The 25665-nt window shown below is 39.3% G+C and overlaps 1 protein-coding gene across 4 annotated transcripts in view; it reads right to left on the bottom strand.

Moving 5' to 3' along the window:
* Positions 1 to 21753, bottom strand: part of ZNF518B (zinc finger protein 518B) — a 28461-nt gene extending 6708 nt beyond the window's left edge. Inside the window, exons 1-2 of one of the 4 annotated variants that reach the window (XM_088447111.1) lie at positions 21586 to 21753; positions 15838 to 15927 (exon numbers count right to left, since the gene is read on the bottom strand). The gene's annotated coding sequence lies outside the window, so the exon portion shown is untranslated. Of the gene's footprint in view, positions 1 to 6126; positions 6172 to 15837; positions 15928 to 21428; positions 21492 to 21585 lie in introns of those variants that run through there. The other 3 variants (XM_088447112.1, XM_088447115.1, XM_088447114.1) reach the window with 3 other exon arrangements.
* Between the last annotated feature and the right edge of the window lie 3912 nt (positions 21754 to 25665).

Raw genomic sequence — 25665 nt, 5'->3', positions numbered from 1 at the left:
AAACAAGCAGACACCTCAACAGCAAAGCTTCCGGCTTTAACTGAAGAAGCATAACCTGAGGATACTAGGGGCTATTAGTCCCAGCTGTTAATGTGCAAACCATGTTTATCACGTAACCCATCTGTGAGTGGACCAAATGCAGCATCTCTCCAGGGGGTATTTTGGCCAGAGGTACACTTACAAATAGCTATAAAATCTTGTCCTGTCAATGTCACCTATTGTCCATCAGTTAGTATATACACTCACTAGGGAGTATCTTTACTAGAGGTTGATTTAAAATCGATTAACATATGCCCCTAGTAGTCTTGAATGGCAAGTGTCAAATGAAGGCAGACTATTTACAAAGTAGATATTTAGATATAGTGGAAGAAAAAAAATGATCCTGATGTTTACATGCTTAGGGATAGCCACAGGAACCCAGTTTGAGTCTAAATTTAGAAATTGAGATACATTTTTGGGTGTAAAAATGCTACACACGTCAGTATACCAGCCTTAACCTTACTGCCACCAAAAAAAAGAATCTCACCTCCTTAGATAAGGCCATAGAGACCTCCATAATATAAGGCCCATTTAGTCAGTGTTTCATAGAAAAACAGAGTAAAAGGTCTGAACCATACTTTACACGGCTTCCCATTGCTGACAAAAGGATCAAGGATTCCTGTGCCAGCAATATTTCTATTCACATCGGTGTGAAGATTTGTGACTGCACTCAGACAAAGTCTATGTATCCCTACAGATCATATGAAGCCAGGATCATGCCAAGAACTCCCCCACTAATGTACTTTGGAGGAGATGTAAGAAGAGGTTGTAAGAGACAAATGCACTATAAATCAACACTATTTGACATTTACTCTGAACATTGGTATGTATAAAAGCAGATAATGTACAAAAAAAACAAAAAACTTTTCTCTACGTTATCTGCAAACATCTAACAATTTCGCCATCACCATTTTAGTATGGCAATGGAAAATCATTCAGATGATATTAAAAAACTATAAAGTTTATTTTGTGGTTTAATGTTTTTTCGCATATTGGCATATTACCGAGGGGTATACAGCGTGTTGTGGATAAGCTCAAATAAAGCTCTAATGCGTTTCGGGCAGGCACGCCTACGGCATGTCAGAAGTGCCCTTCTCTAGGTCCGACGCCGGACCTAAAGTGAACACTAATTGTTCCAGTGGTTTAAAGTTTAATCACCAGATAATGACTGGTGAATTTTGCTGGTGGTTTCCAACCTCCAAACTGCTAAATAAATTGTCTTTGGCACACCTTTTTCCAGTACGTCTGGACAAAGTACGCGTTGTGGTATACCGGGTTCATATCAGCACATAACTCACAGACACAATGAATGTTGACGCCACAGTACAAAAAACCAATGCCAGAAGCAGGAATACCTACTGACTAGCAGTTGCGGCTCCAGAGGTGGGGGCTGCAGCACAGTCCAAAATTGAAATAGTATATAAACAAAATAAACACACAAGAAATTAACAGGACAAGGACATGGTTTATAAACATTGCTGCATAACACTTAAATAAGCAGCAGGGCGTCAGCAACCAAGTTATTAGGTGCCTTTGTTTGGAGTTACCAGAATTATAGTATAAGTAAAACAAGGAGATGCACATGAGGGAAGAGGGCCCTGCTCATGAGAGCTTACATTCTAAAGGGATGGGGCAGACAGACAGGTGTGACAGATTGGGAGAGCTGGAAAGCTTTGAGAGAGTGGGTCTGGAGAGTCCATTTGAAGATTAAGAGCCAGGAAGCGAAGTTTGAACTAAATATTAATATTGTCAAAATCCTTATGCCTAAATGCACAATGCTTTCCACACGAGGCAGAGACAAATAATGGCATTGGGTACCCTCATACGAAATGTTGGAGTCCCCACTTTTAATCAGTATTTTATCTTACTGTATCACTTTGTCTAAATGACTTACTAACAAATTAAACTAACATACCATATTGATGGTATTCTCAATACATTTTTCAAGGGTTAATAAATTAAGCAATTTACAATGAGCCACATTGTAAGGGATGGCATCTAATTACTTTATGCTAGTGAAAAAGTATTTTCCCAATAAAATAAATAAGTTTATTAATAACGAAGGATAGCTTAATTTGCACTATATTCTAAGAACTCACTGAAAATGCTGAATGCAAGGTGTATTTACAGATTCTTCAAAGCCCTGGACATAAAAGGACAATAGTAATACATGAAAAAAGCCTGATTTTGCACGAATTACATATATATAGTAAATATACCCAATTGTCGGTTGGCCACAAACCCCCCTCCCCCCGCTATTGTACTAACAACCACACTCCCAGTGAGGAGCTGAGTATGTCTTCTGTCTGCCAAAGTACATTGGGGAGGGGCAAAAATTCTGAGTTGGGGTATGTGCAGACTATTGCTCCCCCAGTGCTTACTCTTGCCCTGACCACTGTGCTTCTCTGATATCTTAACAAGTTACCTATTTACTATGACATCACTGGGCCTGGCCCTGTTTCTGTGTTTGAATCCCCAGAGAGAATTTCTGCAAAACAATCCTGCAAACTTGATTCCGTTTGTGTAGTTAGGGGCCTATGGGCCATATTAAAAATTAAGGCGAAAAGTCTGTTATTGGCGATAATTTCGCCGATGACAGCATTTTCGCCTGTTTCACTTATACCCATATTCAATTTCAAAGACTTTTCGCCGGTGCGAAAAGTCTTTGTTAAAAATAACGGGGATAAGTTTTCACCATGTAATACATGGTGAAAAAAAGTGCAGAATTGGGGTTTACGGGTGCAGGATTTAAAAAAAAAAAATAAAAATAGCCTGCAGTCCTGGGAGTGTCCTATAAAAGTAATCTGTCAAAAAATGTTTTAAAAAAAATCCTCTGGACACCCTAAAAAATTTACTTACATTTTGGGGGTGAAGAAAAGAAAATTGGGGGGAACAAAGTTTTAAACTAGCAAAATTGATTAAGGGGTTGGTTCCCATGTATGCGGCAGGTGTTTTCTGAAATGCGGGTGGTAGCGACAGGTGCATTTTTGAAGAATTTTTAAAAATTACTTTAGGGACTTAAACATATTCTTGCACCCATTTTCATGTACCCCAAATTTAATGGGACAAGTTATTTTTTCCACAAAAAAAACCTAAGTGCTATTCTTCACCCCTTCTTCTAACGGCTATTAAAAACCCTGACTACCTTCAGCAGCCCGAATTGGGGGTACCCATAGTGATCCCCCATGTCAGGATATTTTTAGGGGGGTAACAAGGGGAAGGGAAAGTACTCATTTGGGGCACAAATTCTACCCAATTTTACTATAATATGTAACTTTTATTAAGTATTCTTTAAAATAAATGGAGTAAATACATGTAAACAAAAAGAACAAAGACAGTGGACAACATATATTGACAACATAAATAGAAGAACATCTTGTTGTCCTATTAATATAAAGATTAAACTCAATTGGTGAAAGTCACCATCAAGTTGTGATCTCTGTGGTGAGTCATATAGTCACTCAAGCATATATTTGCGAGATCTCCTATAATCCTAAATTACAGAACATCAGAAGATTGTATGAGCTGTCATAGCTCTTTATATAATATAAACTCTAGGTGAAGAGATCTCAATAAATGGATATGTAAACAAACAGATATATTTCTTAAACAGACACTGGAAACAATCCGCCGCAAAAGACATACAAACGGTATTTAAACAAATTAATATATACCATCAGGAGTCCACCGCTGCAAAAAATATATATCAGTACCCAGAATAAAGGGTATAGTATATTACGGAATGAATATATAAAATGTTATTATCTGCACAGGATAAAATAGCAAAATTTCAAAAACCACATGTCAATATATATCAGGGCATTGCTTTTATGAAAAAACTAATGTCATCAAATGGCAAAATCTCTAAATGCAAATGAAGCAGGAGGGTATGGAAATAATGTATCAGGAATAACATACAAGTGTAGAGTTGTCAGATATTGATAGTAAAGTTACCACTCACTATAGGCAAGGGGATAGGTGGCTTCTGTGTCCCATGTACATATATAGTGAATGGGACATGAGCGGACCCGGCGCATATACCATGAGGAGGTATAGTATATATTGTAGTAATGGCATCTACTGTCTTCCCCTGTTTGTCCACTATATGCCAGGCTATACCAGTGGGACAGTGGTGGGATGAGAGTGCCTGAAAAATGATAGTCAAAGAAATAGTGGTGATAGCGGAGTAATGAGAGAGATCTCAGTAAATAACTGGCCAGTGCCAATAGCGTCCTGCTCACACCAGGAAGGATCGAAAACTAAAGGGAGAAACACTGGACCTGCAAGCAGCGCAGCTCACCCCACTGATGTATCCATACAGTGCAGTGGAAACACTTGATGAGGCGGTGCAGTCCGTATGTCCCTTGAAAGTAAGTGAAGATACCTGATGCCACAAGTGCGCAGCGGCAGTGTCCAGACAGAGGGAGTCTCCTCGTGGACTCCGGAGGAGACACACGTTTCACCTAACAAAGCTTCGTCAATTGAGCTCTGTGATGACACGGGGGCTTGCCGCATTTGTATATTACAGCGGCCAATCGAATGCACAGATACGTGCAAATAGCCTATCCCAATCTTTGGTAGGCGGGTTAAGTGTATCGTGAGTGATAGGTCTTTCCCACTGACAAGCACGGTTCAGACCTAATTATATCAGATTACAATGAGAGACACAATGGGGATAATTACATGCATGTAAAGTGAGAGACATGATAGGGACAAATAGTGGCAGAGGTATATCTCATAAAAGGCCCCTATGGATAGGAACTTTGATTAGAAATAAATAGTAGAATACATTTCTTAATGGTATAGACTCGAAAAAAGGAAGAAATCTTCTTAGAACCGGAGTACAGATTGCTGTTATCCCATATCTTCTGATAATCTGGCAATCAATAATATTGAGGATGACTGGCTAATAGATGATTGTTGCATTTAATCAGATATTTGAAGAAATAAAAACTAATAAATCTAATCAGTACAAATAAGATCAAAATGAAATAAAATAATAATGAATGACGCTTATTGGAAGTGAATGCCCTGATGTAGTAAATAAATATAGGAATAAAATCCAAATATGATAAACAATTATGTGAATAGAGAAAAATGTACTGATCAAATGGTATAAACATGCTGTGCAAAAAATATTGTTAAGAGTGTTAAATATATAAAATATATAAAGATTGAAATAATTGCTGGAGGCAAAAAAGTGTGTGATATGTAAGTGTTATGAAATTATGAATAATGTAAGAAACTAAGGAAGAGAAAATAAGAGTGATGTTGAAAGAATAGAAATAATAATAAAGTGGTTTGATAAAAAAATTGTAAAGTGGGTTTTGAAGGTAATGTCAGAAAATAAAAGTTAATTAAAATGAAGATAAAAATCTCCTGATGGTATATATTAATTTGTTTAAATACCATTTGTATGTCTTTTGCGGCGGATTGTTTCTAGTGTCTATTTAAGAAATATCTGTTTATTTACATATCCATTTATTGAGATATCTTCACCTAGAGTTTATATTATATAAAGAGCTATGACAGCTCATACAATCTTCTGATGTTCTGTAATTTAGGATTATAGGAGATCTCGCAAATATATGCTTGAGTGACTATATGACTCACCACAGAGATCACAACTTGATGGTGACTTTCATCAATTGAGTTTAATCTTTATATTAATAGGACAACAAGATGTTCTTCTATTTATGTTGTCAATATATGTTGTCCACGGTCTTTGTTCTTTTTTTTTACATGTATTTACTCCATTTATTTTAAAGAATACTTTATAAAAGGTTACATTTTATAATAAAATTAGGTAGAATTTGTGCCCCAAACAAAATAGAGTACTTTATCTCCCCCTTGTTGCTATTAATTTTGCTCTCTAGGGTGCACCTCCATTTCCATCAGATTTGGGTATGTCATAACCCTTTATGATATTTTCCTAATATACTGGAGTTTTTTCTAACTTCACATAACTAATATGAATTTTGGTACCAGTGCTTAGGGTCTCCCCTCGACCCTTTCCCCTACATTTGTAAATCTTTAGGGGGAGCGACAGGGAGATTTCCCAAAAATTGAATGGACTTTGATACTTACCTTTCCGCTGGGTCCAGTTTTCGCTGGATCCTAATTGAATACTGGGATAAAGCGGGCACACGCCCGATGCTTTTTCTGGGATAAAGTAACGATGATGGCGAAAAGTCCGACCTCTGACTTTTCGCCTGTAATTGAATACTCCCCCTATGTATCAAAGCTGGGAGAGAGAGAAAATTGAGAGAGATAAAGTACTAAGCAATCCGCTTCCAATTTACATTTTACAGGCTCTGTTTACAAAATGATAGTTAGGAGCTAATTTGTTGCTAATTTATTTGTTACAATTTTATCTCTTCCACCTTTGATACATAGGGCAGTATTCAATTAGCAGCGAAAACTACCGTTTATAAGCCTTTGGCGAAAACTGCAGTTTTATTGCCAAAAAACAGGCGAAAACGGCAAACAGGCGAAAAAAAAAAAAACCTGGAGAAACGTTTTCTCCATCCCAGACCATGAGAAAAAAAAATATGCAAAATCCCTATTTTTGGCTAAAATTGTGGGAATTTCTTGTAAAACCCTTTGGACATCCCCCCCCTAATACTAAATTACCCCCCAAAAAATTAATAATTTGCGTACTTTGACAAAAAAATGGACGCGCAATTTTGGACAAAGAAAAAAAAAATGCAGAAAAAAACCCGTAGTTTTCAGAATTTATTGAATACGGCCCATAGAGAGGCATCTCATTGCACTGCTGCAGAACAATGAAAGACAAAATGGTGTTTTTTTCCTTTTAAGTTATGTTAAAGGATAATAGTTAACTTATTCATCAGTAAAATGCAGCCTTTTATAGTTACATAATGGATTTGCACTTTGAACTGCAAAGTAATAAAGTGATGACTACAGTATCTGATAATTAATTAGTAAATTATTGTAAACTACCATTTTTTTTTCCAAGAAACCAGGAGATAATTGGTGTAAAATCTAGTAAGTGGTAAAATGATGTTGAAAACTACAGTGTTCTGTAACTTTTTGCATTACTAATACTTTAATTATTGCAGTGAAAACAATAATGTACAAAAACACAGTACCAAATGCCAGGTTAGAAGGGCAGACACCAAAAACAATTTCATGGAATTAGGATATGAACTGGCTGCAAGGGTCCCAGCTGAAGGCCCCCATACATCAGAGATTGATTGCAGCAATCGTGCAATTTGCAATCAATTGTGTATAAAAATCTTTCCCTTTTTCAATCGATTGCAGATTGCAGAATTGCCACAATCAATTGAAAAAGGGAAAGATTTTTATACACAATCGATTGCAAATTGCACGATTGCTGCAATCAATCTCTGATGTATGGGGGCCTTAAGACTTTCTGAATTGCTACCTGTGCCTTCTGCTACACCAGAAGAACAGTGTGAGGTTAATGAGTATCTGACAAGTTTGAGTAGGTAGAAAAGTTTCTCTCAGTGACAGGCTACACAATAGGGCCAGGCAGCCCCTCACATTGGGGAACTTGCAGCTGTGCTCTTGGAATGGTCGGTTAGACAGTTGTTGGAGACTAAAGCTGGCCACACACTAGACCAACTTACATCCAACCAGCCAACTTGTTGATTGGTTGGAATGAAAATCTGGTAAGGAATGAAAGTAAATGACAATCAGCAATTTGCTCCCAAACGCCGAAAAATGGACAAAAACTGTTGTTTGAACAAATTGTTTAGATCAAACATTTAACAAACTTGTCTTACTACCATTTCATCTGTTTTCTGGCATTTAGGAGCAAATTACTGATCATCATTTACTCCCATACGTTACCAGATTTTCATTCCAACCAATCAACAAGTTGGCTGGTTGGATGTAAGTTGGTCTAGTGTGTGGCCAGCTTTACTCTTCACTAGATTAAAAATTAGAAGGAAAGATAATGTATGCAGGGAACAGGGCTCAGCCAAAGTAAATTGTCTGGAGAACAAAGGGATTTACACAAGGTGATAAAGGGGGTATATAATTAAAAGGAGCAATAAAAACATCAAAAGTGTGGAAACTGCTAGGAGGCTTGAAGAAAATAGGTGAGTTAATACTGAAAGTGAAATAGGATACAGTTGCTTTGATGAAAGTATTGGCCAGGGAACTGGGAAGGATTAGAAAGCCAGGAGAGGGGGAGGGGATACATATAAAATCCAGCCCAGCAGGATGATAACTGAAGATAAGGAAAATGCAGAACTGTAATAGACTGATAAATATGGAGAAAATATGGAATTGGGGTTTAATATAAGCCACATAGCATATGCAGAAATTACATTTTATAAGTTGGAAATAATTCATTAAAAAAAAAAAAAAATTGTGCAACTTGTTAGTGATTTTAACTATAGATAATTAGAGACAAATAAAAAAATAGTTCTGGACAAAGAAATCAATTTCTATCTATTTTAAAATATACATTTTGCAAGTGGTACAAGACCAACTAGAGCAGGAGTGTTCAACCCATGGCCCGCAGAGCTGCTCCCCATTGCCCGCTGAACCGTGGAGCTGTTACCAGAGACCCGCCGACAGTCTCCATTTGCCGGGCACCCACTGAGATTTTGTCACCAGCGGGCGTTCGGCCGTCTCTCTCCCCGAGCCAGCAGCTTCCGGCTCCCACAGTGTGTAGTGCACTATGGGAGAGACGTCATGACGTCTCTCCCATAGTTCAGAGGAGCAGCCAGGCAGCCCAGACGGCAGTGGAAGCAGTAGTGGGGCTTAAGGTAAGTATTAGGGGGTGTGTGTGTATACTGCATAAGGAGCACCACTACTATAGGCTCTGCATAAGGGGCACCACTGCATAAGGGACATTACCACTACTGGGTGGCACTGCATAAGGGACATTACCACTACTGGGTGGCACTGCATAAGGGGCACTACTGCTGTGGGCATTATGAAAGTACTACTGCTGTGGGCATTGCATAAGGGGCACTACTGTTGTGGGCATTATGTGTATAAGGGGCACTACTAACTTGGCATTGTGTAAAATGGGCACTGCTGTGTGTCATACATGAATAAGGAACACTACTACGTGATGTAATGTGAATTAGGGGTGAATAAAGATTGTGTTACTGTGAGGCATATAGCTTAGTGGCCCTAGGGCTTTGTTGCATTTTTTAATGTGGCCTACACTGTCTTAAAGGTTGAAGACCCCTGAACTAGAGGCACAGCGGCTGATTCGTCTAGTCTCTATTGGAGCAGATATTATATCCAATGTATAGGTGACCCGCATCTAAGGAATGGTGATCATTACAAGGCAAGACTTGCTATGACTCAGTAACACCTTCTGTACAGGAGCTGCAAAAATTCTGTATTTTAGTAGGGAAAGTTCAATAAGCTCAGAGAAGCTGTAGACTGGGAAATTGAAAGATGACAAAAAAAATAAGAAAAAAGCACAAAAACGCATAAAGGAACATTTGTAAAAAAAATTTAAAATAATTTGATGTAAAGAAATAAAAGGCAACCCAATGGTCTTAGATAATAAAGTACTGGAGGTAAACAGCAGTAATAAAAGGACATGCAAATTCTGGAAGGAGGAGGGGAAATCATGCTGGCAAAGATCAAAGCTAAAAACCAAAAGTAAAATGCAACAATACTCTGCTTCCCAGTGATACTACCCAGGAACGGTAAAAACTTAACTTCTCCAGTCTCAAAGGATATACAGGTGTGTCCACATACATTATACCTCCGTACACTATACATAACGCATGAACGCCGTGCAACACAGTAGCGCTGACCGTGTTTTTGGGCAACTATGTACCTTCAAATGAGTCTTATTAAAATGATATGCAACATACCTATATTCTGTGCGAGGCCACGGTTTATCTGCACGCGAAATACTGCGTTACAGTGTCAGTGGCTGTGACACTAACATTAGCTTTGTGAATAAGACATTTGAAGGTAAAAAGTCTCACAAAAAGACGATCAGCGCTACCGAGTCACCACGGCATGGCGCAACTAGAAGGGCTGTTTAACGCACAAGGAAGTAAGATGTATGTGGACACAGCATGACCTGCCTAGGCTCAGGATTTCTGTTCCACTAATAATAATCAAAATATTATTATTAATAATAATAATAATAATAATAATAATAAAAATATTATTATTTATTATTATTATTATTATTAAAACAAAAACATATACGAGTGCTACTAACTACTGAAAAAAATATTTATTTTTATTCACTTTTTCCTGCCTTCGCCATCCTGAGATAGCAGTATTGTGGTGGTACTGGTACTACTGCAATCTTGAATAGGATATGGCAAATTTCTCTCAAAAAAGGGCTAATGCCCGCACTGACCCTTGGATATATATAGGGAAAGCCCCATCTAGTTAAAACACTAAAAACAGACCTATAAAACAGATAAATCAACAGGACCAGATTACACTAGTACAAGTGAGCTATAATTAGCAAGCTCAGTAATTTATGGGCCAATGTGGGAGATGTATTATAGCGGCACCTAACGTGCCGCTATATCGCTTCCTGCTTCGCCTCTTTACCGAGGCGAAGCAGGAAGCACTAACGATGAGATGTATAAACATCTCATCGGCCAGAGAGGGGGAGCGTTAACTCCCCCCTCCGGCGTTCCCCGCTAGAGACCACAGCGCATCAGCCTAGTGCTGATGCGCTGTGTCTCAGTCCTGGCCGGTTCCACTGAGCATGCGCGGGATCTCGGAAGTATCACGAGATCCTGCATGCAGCCCTGGAGCCTCTAGCCGCCGCAGCAGGGACAGCGCTTTCCCTGCTGTGGGGATAGAGCATCGCCAGGCTGTAGCTGTCAATAGCGACAGCTACAGCGGGCGGAATGGCCAGGCTATCTGACCAGTCATACATGCCCTGCCAATCGGCGCTGCTATCTTGTAGATAGCATAGCGCCCCTGTCATTTACTGCGCAGCCCCCCCAATTATATATTGGGGAGAAGCGGTATCAAAGCAGATAACGTGCGCTGACACCGCTTTGGGTCTTCTTGCATCTCACCCTATATGTCTTATATCTATGGGCTCCCTCATAAACCTTTCAGTGGCCCAAATGTGGTACCACAGAGTCTTGCCTCTGTTGGGGATACATTATTTGTAATGACTAAGGCAGTGGTTCTCAAACTCGGTCCTCAGGACTCCACACAGGTCACCTTTTCAAGGTCATCCAGCAGGTGCACAGGTGTAGTCATCACTCACTGACATTTTAAAAGATCCACAAGTGGAGTGAATGATTTCACTTGTGATTCTGTGAGGAGATCTGGAAAACATGCACAGTTGGGGGTCCTGAGGGCCGAGTTTGAGAACCTATGCTCTAAGGCAGTGATTCCCAACCTCGGTCCTCAAGGCACACTAACAGTCCTGGTTTTAGTGATATCCATGCTTAAGCACAGATGGTTAAATCAAAAAAACTAAGGTACTAATTAAGTCACCTGTGCTCAACTATGGCTATCCTTAAAACCTAGACTGTTAGTGTGCCTTGAGGACCGTGGTTGGGAACCCCTGCTCTAAGGGATGTGATTCTAACATATATTGTAGACAATGTGAGCATTTCATTAAGGACTGAAGAAAAAAAAAAAAAGGGACAGACAACAGAGTAGCTTGTACTTAGTTTCTTGCCTTTTATTCAGGAGTGCATCTTGTAAAATACCAAATTTTGTGGGTCTCAGAAATACATTACACCATATATAAACAAATGGAGCCTTAGAAATCATCTGACTTCTGTTCCCTGGTAACTAGATTTTAGATGAACTCATTGGTTAGTTTAGTCATGTGATTATAGTGTGCCACATTTTCTGTTACTATGGTAACCAGATGTCAGTTTGTTTACCGTTGTGACAGCCATTTCCTGGTAACCAAACAGGACTTGCCCTCATCATCGCATAGTGGCCATCTTTGTTACCTCTGCACCCAGATGACATAAACTTCACTGAGGCAGATTCAATTAGCTACGAGGTTCTGGCATTTTTTTGTGATCACATGAATTTTAATTTGCACTATTTGGTGACCTTAATTACAGCCTGTGCCCATACTAATTTACAAGTATAATATAGTTAACAGAATGCTTAGTACATCTCCCCATATATATGAGAACACATCTGTATACAAGTTTATTAGCACAGAGCAGGCTAGTAACTTGCTATATTAGACAAGATGACAGACTATGCCATGCAACGGTAGATCAAATTTAATGTAGATATATGTAGAGTAATGCACTTAAGCTGGCCACACATCTAAAGATTATCTGTCCAACCAGCCAACTTGTTGATTGGTTGAAATGAAACTCTGGTAACGTATGGGAGTAACTGGTGATCAGCAATTTGCTCCTAAATGCCAGAAAACAGATGAAAATGGTCGTCAGACAAGTTTGTTAAATGTTTGAGCTAAACAATTTGTTCTAACAACAGTTTTTGTCCATTTTCCAGCGTTTGGGAGCAAATTGCTGATTGTCATTTGCTTTCATACCTTACCAGATTTTCATTCCAACCAATCAACTAGTTGGCTAGTTTGACAGATAATCTGTAGATGTGTGGGCAGCTTTAGCCTGTGGCGATCACTACAGTACACTGCTTTACACATAAAGTGGAATATAATAATTGGGGAAAACAAAAATGGAAAAAGGCTTAGGAGTCCTATCTGACAGTCAGCAAATAGCAGCACACAGTAGTACCCAGCGACGATAAATAGGAATAAAATACGGAGATGTATAAATTACGTGGATAAAATATAGTATGTAAACATAGTATTACAATTGCTAATTAAAACAGGTTCACTAATTAAAAACACTGCAACAAGAATGTGTCATGACGTGAACTGGGGATTCTGTGTGTTCAGCACATTTGCAATGCTGGGAGTATTTACATATTATACTTTTTAATAGCATCGCCAGTATATCATTTCTCAAATTTTATTGTTAGGGGAACCCACAAGTTAGCTGCCCGGGGCTCCCACAAACCTTAATGCAGCCCTGGTAACAAATTTGAGAAACAGTGACATAGGGCTCGATTCAATTGAACGTGAATTAAATAGCGCCGGGAAAGAGTTCCCAGAGCTATTTAATTCAGCGCGCTGTGAAGGATGTCTTCCGACAAAAGTAGAGGCGCTATGCTGTTTTCTGCCCTTAGCACCGCGGAAACAGCATCGCGCTGGGCAGTTTAGTCAGAGAATGCCCGTTCTCACGACTAAACACCATGTTTAAGGCACGAGAATGGGCATTTTCCAACCTAACAGCATGCTGAATTGAATAGCCCTGGGCGCTACTTCCCGGCGCCATTTAATTTGCGTTCAATTGAATCGAGCCCATACATAGAACAACAACAAGAGAATGCTCAAAACTTGGCAACCTCACTAATTCAAGGTAGTATAATAGTTAAAATAAGGGAGGCACTAAGAACTAGATTTCTTTACTTTCGAAAAAAAACACCCTTACAGGAGACCTGATTAATATATATAGAGATATAATGGAGGTAAAGGCAAAGATTTGTGTTTCGACCGTTTTGTACCATGAACAAGGAGTCATGAAGTGCTAATGTGGTATAATATTGTATATTTCATTTCAATAACAGGATCAATGTGCAGCAATACTTTTAAATATGCCTTAACGTCCTGCAATTATTACTTAGTGTACATTCTAGCACCCTGCACCTGTCACAACCATAAGATGCTTTGAGCCATCGATGGTACACTCATGTGAAAATTACCTTGTGGGGTACACAGCAGGTACCAGATCACCAAAAGATTACCAAAAATGGCACTCATCACCCTCATGGAATATAATGAAAAAAACCATAACAGGCTGAAAACATAAATGGTTATGCAACATTAATTACATGTTTGGTCCACATCCTAGGGTGCACCCCACCACTCTACTGTCCATCGGGTCTCCAAGTACTAACTCACAAATATATTACAGTATTTAACTATTGCATTCTCTATATTGAGAGTATAACTGCTGAATTATTCCATATTCCAAACTAATAAGGTCACTGACTAAATCCTGCCCATACACCATTCTAGTAGGGTAAACAACACTCAGATGTTACTGACTTCTATGGTCTCATTAAGACCCTGTGGGCAATATATCTATCCTGAATGAACTCCAGTAGACCAAAATTTCTGTTCCTCCACTTATATGCATTTCCTTACCACATCCACTTCAATACTGGTACTTAGGTAGGTGATACCCTTGGTGTATCTATTTTTCCCCTTCATGATTTGCTGTAGTGTGTTTAGCTATTAGGCCTGGTTTTATGGTTCAATGATAACCACTTATTTAGATTATGCTTATATTGGTGGTAACATATTTGGTGGTTACTCTTTATATATTTGACATAGTTCATCGTTACTTATTTAGTCAGTCAACATTTAAGGATATGTAATATATGTAATAATATTGGTTATTCTGTGGCAAATGTTATTAGGAGGACAGGTAGTAACTAATTACTCCATTACAGTGCCATTTCTAGGTGGCACCTTTCTATATGATGATGTAATGAATGCCAAGTCTTTTTCCTAAAATATAGAAATAAAATAGGGTAATGATTTTTATTTACCCAATGTTAGTAGTAATGTATGTTTTTTATTATTTTCTCTTATTTTTATATTTATAATGATTAAAATAATCTACTATTTAATTGTATATATTTTTTATCTGGATGAGGCACCTCAAGGTCTAGAAATAACATGATTATAGTAGCACAATATTAATATAAGGATTAACTATAATGCATTTTCAAAAGGTTTGACTGAATTCATTTTAGCCAAAAGGAGTATCCCCAGAGGGATAAAACGAGTTAAAAGTTGACTAGATCAACTAACAGCCAATTAGCACACACTTTGAGGGATATAATGATGCTCCAATGGATTGTAAACCACCCTCTGATGAAACTACCATGTCATTGGGCGGAGAAATGCGTCAGTTGACCCGTGAGACGCAGGTGGAACGCATTGCCGGAAGCACAGTAACAGGAAACAGCGCACCACGTGTGGACAGTGTTCCTACACTACAATTGCTAGCAGCCAGGAGTGCCGGGACTTAGTAGGCGGAGGTCTCTCTGCCGCCGGACTCCTATACATCTTCGGACTGCTAAGTATATACAGCGGACTGCTGTTATCAAACACATAGCTGAGTGTATATGAATTGCATGGGCTATATGAACAGACGTGTATAACAACCTCCCCGGCACTGGGTAGAGGTACTATCTGCTAGCAAGCAGGCTCTGTGGGATTTTTTCTATATTACTGGATGTAATATACAATACTAACATTCCATACTAACTGAATTTTTTCTGCTTTGGCTAAACCAATCTGCTAGACCTGCAAAATCTACACTAACACTGACTGTGACTAATCTATTGGAATTCATGCTGAGCTGTTGCTGATTGAGTACTAACAAATCTACAGACCGGTCTTATTCCTTAATGCTATTTAGGCATATTAATTTGTATTTTTTTAGTAATATATGCAATCGATTATTGGATCTTGGCTATATTATTTCCACCTGCATACCATGGTATTATAAATGTTTTTAATGATATTTGATTAATTGTTTTATTGTAATAAATACATATATTTTCAAACCAGCAGCTGTGTATATATAGCGCTCCCACTATTTATTTATTGCTACCAATAGGAGCTCTTGGGTAATCCAATGTGCCACCTTTATGGATAGAATCCAACACAGTATAAAAACTCAGCATCTTTAGTCCACAAAACAATTAACTTCAATAGGAAAATAAGCCCTATGTACTTAATAGCCATTTAATGTGGCTCTGCATACCTACCTCAATTTACATTATATTTCTCAGTTTTTTCCAGCAAACTGTGGAGATAGCACCTGGGTCTCTGGAAGTGGCCCGTAAAGTGTACATCCCCTGTGTAGAAAATCATAAAATAATCAAACAAATGTCCAAAAATAATTAACTCCTAATTAAAATGAAAGACTCCAAAACATATACTGTTAAAATTGCAATCCAAAATAATTGTAGACTATCATGTAATAATATTCCTATGTAAGAGCTCCAGCACTGTTTGTGGCCCAATTGCCCAAAGTGGCACAATCCCTGAGCAGAGTGGCCAGGGAATGTATTCCACCAATAGCTTGGGACCCCAAGCTATATATTACTTATTATACCATATACACCACAGACACAAGTACTGGACAAAGAATGGCAACACCTGACACATACTGAAAACAACAGGTTCCACATAGGTGTAGCTCATGTGTTAATTATGGCAACGCAAGTTTGAGAGTTATGTGGTGAGTTCTGTGGTACATAGAACAAAGGTCATGAACTCCTGAGTAGTGTAGAAAGATGATGTGATAACATGAATTAACCTGTTCTGTATTTTGGCCAAACAGATAAATGCAATTGTGGTGTCCATCTAAATAACTGTGCAACCCAAGTTCTGGTTTCCTGTACTGAAGGGTTCTGATGGCTCTTTAAGGTTGTAGAGCACATTTTCCTGTCACGGTTTCAGTGCAGCCATTTCATTGGAAAAGGATGATAATTGCTACTTAATGGTACTGAGCAATCATTTTCCCTCATGTATTGCAGGATTTCTTTACTGACAGTAGAGGATTCTTACAGGACAACAAAGCACACAACCATAAAACATGTGTATTTGCCCAATGGTTTAAGGAGCAGAGGATTAATGATTTACTCTGAAGTGCCAAAAGTCATGGGATAGCAGTATGTACAGGTAATGGTAGGTAGCGTCACCATACTGTGACGTCTCAGAAATGCCCAGATCTGCATCAGTTGTAATCTGACATCGCCTAAGTCAGTTTGAACACTGGCCAGGCTGCTCATGACAAGGCGACGTGAATTATCGGAGTTGGAACGGGGCAGGATTGTGGGTGCCCGACGGATGGGACATTCCATTTCCAAAGTTGAGCAGACATTCAACATTCTTCAATCTACAGTGTCATGTGTGTACTGGGAATACCTCATGGTATGCATTACCAATGACCATGGACAGCGCAGTTGCTGACCATGGGTGCTTAATGATCATGACCAGCACCATCTGGCCAGAATTGTCCATGGTAACAGACAAGCTCCACTGGCTCAAATCAAATCCACATTTAATGCCAGAGGTAACAGACACATATCCAGCAGGTCAGTGCAGCGTTCTTTAGCTTCCACAAAATATGAGAGAAGATAACCCACAATGGTGCCTGGTTAACATTAGGAAACCGGACACAGCACATCTCCTGGGATTGTGACGTCGCTAATTGGTCCCTGGAGGACTGGCAACCTGTGATGTGGTGTGATGAGTCACGTTCCAGTTTTTTCAGGCTGATGGTATGGTTCAGGTATGCAGCAGACCGCATGAGGCCAAGGACCCCAGTTGTCAACAAGACACCGTGCAGGCTGGTGGTGGTTCCATAATGGTGTGGGATGTGTTCATGTGGCATGGGTTAGATCACGTCATTGACCAGTAACCGCTATACTGCATTACTTGATGACTATTTGCAGCCCTGCATGGACTTCATGCACCCTAACAATGATGGAATATTCCAGCAACATAATGCAGTGTTATCCATCTCAAGTTGTCCAGACTTGGTTTGAGGAGCATTCAGGAGAGTTCAGACAATAGAATTTATGGAAAATGGTGAAGAGTTCCACTCAAACCCAGGATCCTGCACCTACAAATAGCAGGGAGCTGTGGGAAGCAGTCTAGGCGGCATGGGTCAACATCTCTCCAGAGGTGTTCAGTCCACTTGTGGAATCGATACCACATGAATTTGCTGCACTTAGTTGGGCTAAAGGGGGTCCTATACAATACGTGGCATCTAATCCCATGACTTGACACTTCAGTGTATACAAGTCATGTCCAATCCAGCATTTATGGGATATTATGGAATGCTGACAGCATCTCCCACCACCATCAATGGAATGACATTTTTACCTGCAACATACTACTCAGTGACTTGTGACAGTGGTGGTATGTGATTGCAAATGGACACTGCATTGATATTTTCTTTTAATATACAGTGCATAAGGCAATGCTTTATCTCTGTGTACCATAAATGAATGCTGGATGGGGTTACGGCATTGCTCTCCCATGAATAGTATCCTACCTAGCCATTTAACATTTTATAAAACCTACAGTTAGGTGCATAAATATTGGGACATTGACTACATTTTCATATTTTGGCTTCTATTCACCACCACAATGGCTTTGAAATGAAACAAACAAGATGTGATTTAACTGCAGACTTTCAGATTTAATTTGAGGGTAATTACATCCAAATCAGGTGAACGGTGTAGGAATTACAACGGTTTCTATATGTGCCTCCCACTTTTTAAGGGGCCAAAAGTAATGGGACAAACTAAACAATCCTAAATCTAACTTTCACTTTTTAATACTTTGTTGCAAATCCTTTGCAGGCAATTACAGCCTGAAGTCTGGAACGCATAGACATCACCAGACGCTGGGTTTCATCCCTGGTGATGCTCTGCCAGGCCTCTACAGCAAATGTCTTCAGTTCCTGCTTGTTCTTGGGGCATTTTCCCTTCAGTTCTGTCTTCATCAAGTGAAAGGCATGCTCAATTGGATTCAGGTCAGGGGATTGACTTGGCCATTGCATAACATTCCACTTTTTAGCCTTATAAAGTCTTTGGTTGCTTTTGCAGTATGCTTCGGGTCATTGTCCATCTGCACTGTGAAGTGCCGTCCAATGAGTTCTGAAGCATTTGACTGAATATGAGCATATAAATATAATATTGCCTGAAACACTTCAAAATTTAATTCTGCTGCTTTTGTCAGCAGTCACATCATCAATAAATACAAGGGAACCAGTTCCATTGGCAGCCATACATGCCCACACCATGACACTACCACCACCATGCTTCACTGATGAGGTGGTATGTTTTGGATCATGAGCAGTTCCTTTCCTTCTCCATACTCTTCTCTTCCCATCACTCTGGTACAAGTTGATCTTTGTCTCATCTGTCCATAGGATGTTGTTCCAGAACTGTAATGGCTTTTTTAGATGTTGTTTGGCAAACTCTAATCTGGTCTTCCTGTTTTTGTGGTTCACCATTGGTTCACATCTTGTGGTGAACCCTCCATATTCACTCTTGTGAAGTGTTCTCTTGATTGTTGACTGACACATATACACCTACCTCCTGGAGAGTGTTCTTGATTTGGCCAACTGTTGTGAAGGGGTTTTTCTTCACCAGGGAAATAATTCTTCTTTCATCCACCACAGTTGTTTTCCATGGTCTTCCGGGTCTTTTGGTGTTGCTGAGCTCTCCGATGCGTTCTTTCTTTTTAAGAATGTTCCAAACAGTTGATTTGGCCACATCTAATGCTTTTGCTATCTCTCTGATGGGTTTGTTTTGATTTTTCAGCCTAATGATGGCTTGCTTCACTGATAGTGACAGCTCTTTGAATCTCATATTGAGAGTCGACAGCAACTGATTCCAAATGAATGCAAATGTCACACCCAGAATCAACTACAGACCTTTTACCTGCTTAATGGATAATGAAATAACGAGGGAATGGCCCACACCTGTCCATGAAATAGCTTTTGAGTTGATAGTCCCATTACTTTTGGCCCCTTAAAAAGTGGGAGGCACATATAGAAACCGTTGTAATTCCTACACCGTTCACCTGATTTGGATTTAATTACCCTCAAATTAAATCTGAAAGTCTGCAGTTAAAGCACATCTTGTTTGTTTCATTTCAAAGCCATTGTGATGGGGAATAGAGAACGAAATATGAAATTGATGTCAATGTCCCAATATTTATGCACCTGACTGTACATACTATTATGGATTTAAATTATAAGTGCTACCAACCATTAAATTTGAATAAAAATATGATTGTTAGTAAATGTAACTACATATTTCAAAATCTGGACCTTGAACCCCAAACATAAATTTAAGGGTTAGGAATGTGCAGGAATCTTCTGAACTCCTATAAAAGGCACTTGTAGTTAAGCTTCTCTCTAGTCCCACTGTTACTACTTCTGTATCATCTCCAATGTGGTCCGTCTCAAAATTAAAATTCAGAAAGCATGAAAGGGGGAGCTAATAACAAACTCCTACACAACTCCAGAGTGGATTTATGACTTCCCCTGCAACCATCTACATAATGAGTTGGAGTTCTCAGTGTTAGAGAAACACAGTCCCTGCAGACAGGTTATCAGAAAGGCCATCAAGGTAGGTAGTGTCCAATTGAAGGGATGTTATGTCTAATGCTGGGTACACATTTAGACAAAGGATCGGTCAGTAGACCAATCCGCCGTCAGAGTGCGAATAATTAAATTTCAAGTTTGGAAAACCTGTATTACACTTACAAGATAGCATATCTCAAATGACTTAATATACCCCCCTATGTAGATGATTTCAACTTAAAATAACTTGATGGAAAAAATTGATACCCTCAGATGTCTACTTGAACTTCATGTAGGGTGAATTCAATAGGCACCTCCACACTAATGCGATTTTGATCCAGTCTTGTCAACTATTTGGACTCACTCGGTAATTATTCCACCCAGGTGAAATTGCTGAAAATGTCTGTTTTTTCCAAATTACACTACGTCTGATCTGTTTTGCCTTTAGAAGGATCCGAGTGGTCGTTGTGTGTATATTCGCCACTTACAGTAGGTTGATTCCGCTTGCAGCTCAGTAGGTTGCCATTAGAAATCAGCTAGTTGGAGGTAATGTGTGGAGCTGCCGGAAGAAGCACTTAATTGAATAGGTCATAGCTGTATTAATGATATTGAAGTACTGGGATAGAGCTTTCATCTGCCATAGTACTCTCAATTTAAGTGTGTGGATCATTAAGTAATGCAAATTCTCAAAAATGTATTACTGCAGAAAAAAAAAAATTGTAACTCAAACCTAAAACTCCCTCCTGTAATTTATAAATACTTTAGTGATTATTAATGTAGGTAAACACTTAAGTTAAATGTATTTTTTTCCATATAAAAGCCTTATATACACTTTAGCAGGCGACCTGATTTTACCAGTTGCTGTTCCACTTCTTAAAATCACCGTTATATAACTGGATTTTTTTTTTTTTTTTTTATAAAGGTCAATAACTATGGAACAGCCACCATTGCTTTTTCTTTAAAAATAAAAAGTTAGATCTCAGTGTTGAGTAATGATGTTTCCTGGGTGCAACTTCTATTTGTTTTTGTAAAAGTAGTTTAAAAAGCAAACAGTTTAAAAGAATTACAACAAACAGAGCAAAATACAATATATAAATACTAACTCTAAATATATAGACATACATATAATCTCCAATTCACATAACCCAAAGTTACAGTAGTTCAAGCAGCAATTAAATAGTTAAATATTGCACAATGCAGTGACATAGATTACACAGTTACATCCAACCTATCAATAACAGCACGTACAGTAGGTGCTGGGCTGAGCCAGTTTCCCCTCTCAATGCACCGTCCTAGATCCCAAGCCTACTGCTACCCCGCCCCCAGAACACGGCTGACATTAACCCAGCACATGCCGTCCTGCCAGCCGTGCACCGCATGCGGCTCCATGTCACCTAGCACTCACCTCGCTGCACGCAGAAGCGGCCGATCCTCCTCCTCCGTATTGTCCTTGTCCTAAATGCCCACGATCCCAGCAGCCACAACCGCCCGCCTGGCGCACACCACCCCCTGCTCCCGGGAGAAAAAGCGGCTGCTGCTGGCCCGGGCTCCCGTCAGCTGACGTCACTGGTTCTGCTGCAGCCGGCGCGCCGATTGGTCGAGCAGCCCGATGCCTCCAGTAGAACTCTACACAGGAGGCGTGGCCGCGATCGCAGCGCGAGAGATAGAGAGATCTCAGGATGTGGAAGTCACAGCGCCACCTGGAGTTCGGCCGGGCGTAGGGAGTCAGCTAAGGAGCTCAGAAGATAAGACAACAATAATAAAACGCTGGGTTATTGTCACTCCTTGTACTATGAGTGGTGCTCTGTAAGAGTAATGAAAGGAATACCATTATAATCAGTGGTGTCTAAGTGTGTTTAGTTTGCATTTGGTACTGTTGGCATGCCATGTGGATATGGTTTCTTAAAATAACCCTTCACTCTCCACTTTGTACAGTAAGACAGATAGTCATACATAACATTCTCTGGTGTATGGGGTAGATTTACTTTGCTGCTGTTTTTTACAGCCTCTGACCATTGGCAGTTTTGACGTTAGTTTTAAAACAGCAAAATGAATCAATGCTAAACGAAATTTATATTGTCATTCCAAAACTATTGGTCAATGTCTCCGATGATCAGCAGCTTTGACAAACTGCGGCATAGTAAATCTATCCCTATGGGGGTATGGTAATAGGTTCTGAAATACTTGTCTTTCAAAACAACTGAACCTGCATTAGAATGGTAAATTAAGCCAATATTGTATCTCTTATTGCAGCTAATAGCAGCAACAAGATGTTAGTTTATCAGGAAAAAAAATGTAATTGTTCTTAATAGACCCCTTAGAGTTGCTACTAAGCCAGTATTTTACCATACTTAAAGTTTATAAAACAATAGGTAGATGGTTATCTGCATCAAATGTAATTAACAATACAAATAAATTAGCAGACATCTCTTTGAAGGCATTGTGTGGTAATCTCACTGGCTCTGCCACATTCAAAACTGGAGGAGACACAATGCGCACCCTTGATGTCACCTCCTTTAAATTCAGAAGCTGCACCTCACCTTCATGATCATTGTGCCTCCACACTCGCTACTTTTTAATTTGGCATGCAGGTGGTGGGTGCAGCATCCCCTGCTCCTGAGTCTAACAATTGTGGTCCTAGCACCACTCTCCCAGCCCATAACTGACAGCGAGTTACTCATCACTCATTAATTAATTCATAACTGATAAAGAATTACTAAAGTCAGTAATAACCTTCTTGCTGCCAAATCTATGTGACATAACTAGTCACTCATCCTCCCTGACCATTCAGCAGCCTTTGATTCCATGAACCAATCTCTCCTCCTGCAAATCCTCCACTCATTTGGTCTGTGTCACACTGCTATCTCATTGTTGTCCTCTTGTCTCTCTGACTGCTCTGTCTCTGTCCATCATTTCACCTCTCCCCTTCTTTACACTACCTGTTGGCATGTATTAAGGCTCTGTTCTTAGGCCCCTTCTCTCCTCCTTATATACTTCTTTGCTTGGTGATCTTATGGTTTACATATTTATGCTGATAATACTCATTCCATTGATCTTTCCCCCTCTCTTCTCACTCATGTCTCCATCTGTCTCTCTTTTATTTCCTCCTGGATGTCCCAGCGCTATCTTAAACTTAACATGATTAAGAATGAGTTAATTGTCCCCTCAACTCTCTTCTTTTCTCTATCAATTGATAACATCACTATCTTTTGTTTTAGAGGTCCACCATGAAGGAGTTATCCTTGACTCCACCCTCTCCTTCAAACATCACATTTAGGTTCTCTCCCATTCTTGTAATTTCTACCTTTATAATATCACCAGAATAAGGCGCTTAATTACCTTGGAGGCAACAAAGACTCTCATCCACTGACTGGGTAGCTCTCAACTTCGCTACTACAACCTACTCTTATCTGGCCTTCAAGACTCCTGCTTCATTTAAACAATTAATCTTTAATGCTTGGCTCATCTTTCTCTCAATCTGTTAACCATGTGCTTCCCCTCTCTGCCAGGCACTACACTGGCTCACCGTCCCCTACTGAGTTCAATTCAAACCCCTTACGATCACCTATAATACCTTTACAAAATCCTCCCCTACAAGTTGATCTCATCTTCCTCCACACTTCTATCTACTCACCTCTTCTCACTACCATCTCCATGATTTTGCTTGTGTTGCTCCCCACTGTAACTCAATCCCTTCCCCTATGAGACCCTCCACCTCTTTGCAAAGCTTCAAATTAGCTCTCCAAATCCATAACTCTATCAAAGCCTACTAGCTGTCATCATAATCCACCTCTTACTGTATGTCCTTTTACAGTGACTCACCACTCTGTGTCACCCATGTCTGTCCCTCTATAAATTGTGAATTTTCATGAGCAGGGTCCTCTTCCATCATGTACTCTTTCTTTCCTTACTTATGCCATTATCTCTTCTCCCTTGCTACAGTGGCTCGGAACCTACTGCCAAACCCATCAACTAGAGTACAGATTCAACCATCACTGATTTTTGTGGATCTGGTGACTGTATATGCATAATTGTAAATTAATTGTTTTTCTTTTTCTATATTGCTATATTCTGCTTTGTATTGTAATTTGTATGCACTTTATATCTTGTTATGTTTGCACTGTGTATGTATGTGTACTATGTGAGGCACTGAGGACCCATTGTGGCACCCTAAAATAAAGTATAAAAAATAATAAGGAAAAAAAGTAATGCTAGCAGCTTCATGGGTAAGTGCTCAATATAGGGATATTGCAGTAGCATTAAAAATATTGAATGAGTATTTCACTTTATGACTGCCTAGGACAGTCCACCAAATGCTACTGACAGCCCTGGCTGCATTGGGGATCATCAATGCAAAGTATTCAATGTAAGTAGAAGTTGCTAAAATCCTTCATATCATAAAGTGCTTGTTAGTCAGCTGTACAGGACATATACATTATTATATTACTTTTAGTTGCTATTCATTTTCATATTCTCATTTTTAATATGCAATATTAAATTCCCTTGTTTCCTTTTTAGATATGGCTACTTGAGTGGAGTTAATAGTAGTCATATGGGCACTCACATAAGTTATCCACCATGTGCAAGGAGTGACAGAGGATTTGAAAAACAATGGCATTTCAGTAAATTTGCAATAAACCATATTTATTAAGTGGAACTGTGGTTTATTGCACATTTACTAGTGTGCCATTGCTTCTCTCTCTTCTCAGCTCATGGTGAAACAACTCAAATATCATGGACAGATTCAGTGAATAATGCACATACTAAATATCTAAAGACAATCTGAAATATAGAGCTAATGTGCACCAGTTCTCTGTAGCATATTGTGGCATGTGAGCACACTGTATCTCTAAAACAATTGCTGCTCCTGCTGCCTACATCTTCCTAAATCCTCACCTGTTCTCAGTAACAGGTGGAAGCTGCCAGGATGTGTATATGTAGATACAGAAAGTGAAAGTGACATACATAACAATAACCTTTAATAAGAAACAGAAAAAATACAAGATGAAAAATATATTGAAACTTCTCTAGGAGCCATGTAAATTGCTCCTACAGGAACCCATCCAACGAGTTATGGATTTTGAGTCCCTTCTGACTTTAAGAGAACATAGTTCCAAATCCAATAACAAGGCAGTCAGGTTTCTCCAAGTACCATTCCAGTGATAGTTCATTAATAGGAACATACCCCTTGCTTGTTTCATCCAGGTATGGCTTCATCCTGACCATAAATTAATCACACCTGGGCAAAATGCGTAGGTAGGGGATGATAGCTATTGAGTGTCATTCTGTTTGTGTTTCCTTTTAATTTTTTTGAAGCTATAAGGTAAATACTAAGGCCATTTAAAATTCACATACATACCCATGTGGTTAGAAAGTTCTAGGACCAGCCAATGATTTAAAGGTGCTTTGTTTCATATGTGCCTGGATTTAAAACTGTGAAGGAAGAGTTCTCTGGAGAATATGGAGAAGGTGTCCTTTTAATAAT

The sequence above is a fragment of the Taudactylus pleione genome, unplaced genomic scaffold, assembly GCF_031769625.1.
Source record: "Taudactylus pleione unplaced genomic scaffold, aTauple2 ptg000419l, whole genome shotgun sequence".
Taxonomy (NCBI): domain Eukaryota; kingdom Metazoa; phylum Chordata; class Amphibia; order Anura; family Myobatrachidae; genus Taudactylus; species Taudactylus pleione.
The sequence above is the reverse complement of the archived record's forward strand: the minus strand, read 5'-3'. Positions and strand labels throughout refer to the sequence as shown.